At 39.2% G+C, this 6,206-nt stretch overlaps 1 long non-coding RNA gene across 1 annotated transcript in view; it reads left to right on the top strand.

Moving 5' to 3' along the window:
* Nucleotides 1-342: 342 nt before the first annotated feature.
* Nucleotides 343-6,206, top strand: part of LOC117446638 (uncharacterized) — a 30,469-nt gene continuing 24,605 nt past the window's right edge. The window contains exons 1-2 of the long non-coding RNA XR_004552168.2: nucleotides 343-409; nucleotides 1,451-1,554. This is a non-coding gene — a long non-coding RNA (uncharacterized lncRNA). The remainder of the gene's footprint in view (nucleotides 410-1,450; nucleotides 1,555-6,206) is intronic.

The following is a 6,206-nucleotide window of genomic DNA, read 5'->3' as shown; positions in this document are numbered from 1 at the left end:
AGTTTCTGTAGTTGTTTTTTGAACACACTATACCACTCCTATAGTAATATGATATTGTCATAATGAATGCATATTATTACCATAGTGTTTGTAAAAGTATTACACTCCTAGAATTAATGTCATTTTTTTTAACACACTGCTGTGTCAAAGGCAATTCAACACATTCAGTGTCATTTCTGAACTATTTTACACAGTGTAGTCGAAAAAATTAAAATGCACATAGTCAACATATTAGTTTTGACTAACACTGGGCTAACATTGGGCACTGTCATTGGGCACTGTCCTGCCCAATCACGGTTGAGTTATTTCAAATGTATCATTTTTCAACTGTCCATCAAATGTCCCAACTGCCATTTCACCTCTGGCTGCTGTGGAGGATGGATGTCAGCAGAGGAGAGTCTAACTCTAGGTAAGTTACAGAAACAAAACGTTTTTAACAAAGTGAGCAGATATGTTGTCATAATGTGAACAAGCTAGGGGTCTAAATACATATTTTTAAACTTAAATAAATATGTTTTGCCAATGTTGAACAGCTAACTATTGTTTGAGTTTAGCTGCCTGGATGACAATTATTTTCCTTTAAGCCGTTCTTCTATTTTATTATATTTATTTTATCTTGACTTAATGTAGCTTACACTCTTTTCTGTGACCATCATTCTTCAATCGGTATTATTGATAGCATTAGCAGCTATATGTTTAATGCTATCTAGCTACTTTGGCTAGGTTTCATTGTTTGGCCAGATGTGGCGGGAAAGTGCAAGTGAGAAGACCGACAGAGGCCGCGTTGATATACAGTCTCTTACAGTGCAAATATGTAACTTACTCGCACTAAAGTTATTAGTAGTACGTGTACACTACAGTTTACCTGTTTCTGACTAAAACATCAGCCACTACTCTATACTTGCAAATATTATATTGTGTAGAAGGGAGATTTCATATCTGCCTCTTGTCGCTAAGGCAACTTGTGTATGTGAGATGCAGCGTCACACACTGCACGTTGGGCCTTCCCTTACGATTATTTGATTGGTCGGAAGGGAAGGGCCTGACATGTCCCTGACACAGCGGACTGCGGGTATAGTATAGAGTGAGTAGCGTGCAATACTGTGTTTCACCACACATTAATTTAGAGGAGCGCTGTTTCAGTCTTTGTAAAATACTCACTGACAACAGTGGAGAGATGTTTTTTAATACAAATAAAAAATATGAAGAAATACCCAGCCTCCAGGAGAAAACGCCACTGGAGGCTGAGCAGAATATCCCCTGTGCTTCGCTAGAAGTTGTCTCTATGGGTGAAGTTAATTAACTTAAAATTACCATACTGCTTATAATTTATATAAGGTGTGTATTAATGGGTTTAACTAGAAGATGATAGATGATGGCATTTAATTTAATCTGGCATAATATGATTAGTCAACATCTGGATGAATTTGTCTTTTTCTTATAATTACAGGAAGCGGGAATGAGCTGCAGGAATCTGTTAAAGTCCTAGCAAAAAGGAAATTAATAGAATAATCTACAGTGTCCAGAGCACAAACCATCTCCTGGAAGAAACAGGTGAATTTGGATTTGTCCTGGATAGGATTTTAAAATACAACACAGATTTCAAAGAGTTTATAGATATTGATAGAAGTGAGAACATCAGTAACTTTGACAGATTCCAAGTGCACTTTTCTGAAGCACTGGATCTTCAGCCTGTCCTAAGAGAAGTCTGTCAAACTCAGGTATACATGTATCATGCTTGTTAAATTGTGTTTCAAAAAATCACACAGACCAGAACTTTACTTTGTGCTGTGCTTGCTCTTATTGTTTTGTTCAGCCAAGAACCAGTTCTTCTGAATCAGGGTGTCCGCGGGGTCTTAAAAAGTATTAAAAGTTGATAAATCAATTTAGCGAAAATTAAGGCTATTAAAAAGTATTACAAAGTATTAAACGGCATTTTCCAAGGTATTAAGAAGGTCCACAGCAACGACAACATGAAACACCCTTTAATTTACTGAAACAACATGTCGGGAAACCCCCTCAAGGCGGCCCCATGCAGAGCGTGCCATAAAATGCTGCTTCTTATTTTAAGTTTCGTTGCCTTGCTCCGCTCTGTGGTTTATCTGCTGGTGGACTACCTGAGAGAGATACAGCAGGAGAACACGCCGTCCACCGCGGAGAATAAACAGAAGGGCAACCATGCTCCGGGGTCTTCTTCGCTGCTTTTGGTGTATTTTGTGGCGGCAGCAGCGCCACTTACAGGCCTGGCATATGTACTACAGCGTTTCCAGCGGTCTAGTGTGAACGGACACATTAATGAATCGAATGCGTGTGAACGGAAGACTTTTTTGCGTTTGCGTATGCGTTTTACTGTATGCGTCCTCGTGGGGCCGGGGTCTAAGCCAAACTATATCCGGTCACAGAGATCTGCTATTTTAAAGTAAGGTCAACACATATCGACCCTAAATATAGTCTATATTAAGAACGAGAAAAGTCTTAACATATTTATCGTTTTTTGTAAACATATGACAAATGTGTGAGGGGGATGACATCAGAGCATCGTCCTATGTGCCGGGCTTAGCCCCGGACAGCCCCAGCCCAATTTAACCCCTGGGTGTTTGTGAGGGAGCTCCTATATGGCATTACCCCGCTGAAGCTCACCAACGTTTCATATATTTCATAGTTCAAAGTTTTGTCAATTGTTTTGTATATTGGTCAAATACTGGTTTGTACTGGTTTCTGATGGTTTTACTGGAATGAAAGAGCACAGAGTCCAGAAGCAACAAAGCAGCATACTGCATTAAACCTGACCTTCACAGAGAGGTTGAAGTTCATGTGGAGAGGAGGCTTCAGGAGTCTGTCTGCACTCTGTTTAGTTGTGCTGTCTTACAATCAATAGTAAATGTGAGGTAAAGTGTCTCGCCAATGTAACCGGTTAGAACTCGAAGTTGCGATGAGGTCTTAAAATATATAGAAAGGGTCTTAAAAAGGTCTTAAAAGGTATTAAATTTGACTTCAGGATTCCTGCATATACCCTGTGAATGGCCTAACTGATCTACTTAAGAAGAAAATTCCAGCAGTATTTGATGAACTGCAAACTAATGCCATTCTTACCGAGAAGACCAGCCTCAAACTTGTTAAAGTTTGCTTCTCTGACTTGGTGGAGAGGCATGGGTTTTAAGTATATGAATGTGAAATGTGTTTATATATAGGGGTTGGGACACTTTTTCGTATTCATATTCTGTGAACAATGTATTTTATTTTGTTAATAAAGTCCCTATCTTTCAAATTGAAACTGCTCTGCTTGCTAACTTGTATTTGTTGATACCATACTTACTATAGGAATGAATACATCATTATTAAAGCTAATTAACTATAGATTCACTATAAGATCACCATAGCCAACTCTATAGTATTACTATAGTAATTTTCTGTAGTGTGTTCCAAAAAACCATAGAAATAATATATAAAGCACTATAGTGATACTACATAAAACTCAATAGTATAGCTATAGTAATTTCCTATAGTGGCTGAAAAACCATAGAAATACTACAGGAAACACTATAGTATAACTGTAACTTCACTATAAGATCACCATAGCCAACTCTATAGTATTACTAAAGTAATTCTCTATAGTGTGTCCCAAAACACCATAGAAATACTATCGCAGTTTTTTGTGGTATTTCTATAGTAATTCTCAATAGTAATACTATAGTGTTTTTTCGTAAGGGAGGGGCGGATCGTATAGGGGCGGATCGTATAGGGGCGTTTCCTAACTTTTTTTATCCAATAAAATAATAACACTCAGCAGAAATACATACTGTAGTTGGCAGTAATGCAACTTAAAGGGGACCTATCATGCAAAATGCACCTTTGTACGTCTTTTATACATGAATATGTGTCCCCGGTGTTCCAGGAAACTCACCAAGTGTCAGAAAACACAACCCTCTCTATTTTCCTCCTTCGCCAAATCTCTAAAAAAGGGGCTGCAACGGATCTGAAAAAAACGGATCCAGATTTCAATACTTTTCTACGTCACAGAGAAGTCCTCGGTTTATTGGTCAACTCTCCACCTATCAGGGGAATGAGCCACGGCCACGTGCATTGCCAAACCTCTCATTCGCATATAGGCTATCGGCAGGCTAAATCAACCCACATCTGTGTTTTTGCCTGTTTTTGCCTGCTCTTGCCAGGATGTCTAAGATAGTTAAACGTTGTGCTGTTGTTGGCTGCAAGACTCGGGACAGGGGACTGCATGCAATGCCATCAGTGGAAAAATAAATGAATCTGTGGCTAGACTTCATTTACAAGGGACATGTGCCAGAAGACCACGGAAGATTTCTGTTTGTGTGTTCCAAACATTTTACGACGGACATGTTTATGAACTTGTCTCAAGTCCAACACGGATATGCCTCCAAAGTAATGCTAAACCCGGGATCAATACCAACCATCCGGGACCAGGCCAGTGAGGACACATCCAATTTTGAAGCTGTAAGTTTTTATTTAGCGGTGTTTTTCCTGATAAAGCTATCTCTAGCTTGTAGCATGTAGCATGTAGCTTCGCCGCATCAATGTCGCCTCAAACCGAAATAGTAATCGGTTAGGTGTTTATATATTTTTGTAGCATTTTATTTTGTACGCTCCGCAGTCTTTGCTTTGTCTTTTATTTGAATTATCAGGCATTTGCTAACATGTTCAGACATACTGCCGTAATGGCGATCTGTGTGAAGGCTGTAAAGCCACGCCCGAGGCGATAACACAAGTATTTATTCTCCTATTTATTAGTATTTTGTATCCTCTAAAATCATATTGAGTAAGTTATAATAACAAACGTAATCTTCTGTAGGCAAGTGCCGTTTTTTCCAGCGTTATATGTAAAAGCTTTTGTGATTGTAGTCTGTAAGAACGATCAGATATCATTGATCTGTAAGCTAAGCTACGCTAATGAGACATGCCGTTTTTTCCAGCGTTATATGTAAAAGCTTTTGTGATTGTAGTCTGTAAGAACGATCAGATATCATTGATCTGTAAGCTAAGCTACGCTACGCTAATGAGACATGCCGTTTTTTCCAGCGTTATATGTAAAAGCTTTTGTGATTGTAGTCTGTAAGAACGATCAGATATCATCGATCTGTAAGCTAAGCTATGCTACGCTACGCTAATGAGACATGCCGGTTTTTGCAGCGTTATATGTAAAAGCTTTTGTGTGTTTACTTGTTTGCGCACATGAATATAAATGGGGATGTGTTAGGATACAACACTGTGTATGTATGCGAGGGGACACACACACCATGAGTAAAACTCAGCTAAAGCCCCGTTGGTCTGTTGTTGTTGACAAGGCCTTACCTCTAGCAACAGGCTAATTAGTGGCTAGCACTCATTACAGTCAGTCTACTGAGCTCAGCCCCTCTCCAACACATCATCTGTATTGAGTCAGAAACACAGCATGCACGTTACGGTTCAAAACTAACTCAGATTGGAAAAGGCTAAGCAAAGAGCTTTGCTAAATAGAGAGCTTTGCTAAATAGAGAGTTTTGCTAAATAGAGTTTTAGCCCCATCTTTTGGGATTTCAGACTATATTTATCCAAATAGTATTTTCTCATCCTGAATACTAAGTTGAGATGATTTTGTTATAACTATGTGTTCTTCTTTACAGGCCAGCACCTCACATACTTACTAATTAGTGACAATTTGTACATCCTTTGCTATTATTTACATTTTTTTTTATCATGGCGGAAATGAAAGACTGTACCTGGCAGCCCTGCACTACAATGAAAACGCTGAGCGTGCACAAGCCACTACATCCACTGGAAACCCTCTGTATAAACTGCAGTTCCCAAAGGCCAGGAAGGGAGAATGCAGAGCAAAACCAGTAAAGACTGACCCCACATTCCGTAAGTGTTTAAAATATTTATTATACAACTATTTACAAATATAAAATAAAAAAATTAGAAAGAAGTTTCAGTTTTTTACATGCATATACTAATCTAAACCACATTTTTTGTTGTGCTTTTTTTACCATTGCACAGCCCTACGTGGGCAACTTGATGGACCTCATCTTCGACCAAGTCTTTGTGGACCCTGCACCATTATGAGCGACCTGAGAGGGAGGAGGTCATCGCCGGGTATGCTACACGGTTCAATTTGGCTGCTGTCTGAACCCAACATCGACATTTCACGGATCAGGAAACTCCCTGCGTATCCTGAGGACAACGCAGGCCGGAAT

This window comes from Pseudochaenichthys georgianus, chromosome 5, assembly GCF_902827115.2.
Source record: "Pseudochaenichthys georgianus chromosome 5, fPseGeo1.2, whole genome shotgun sequence".
Taxonomy (NCBI): domain Eukaryota; kingdom Metazoa; phylum Chordata; class Actinopteri; order Perciformes; family Channichthyidae; genus Pseudochaenichthys; species Pseudochaenichthys georgianus.
This window is presented reverse-complemented; position numbering and strand designations above follow the sequence as displayed.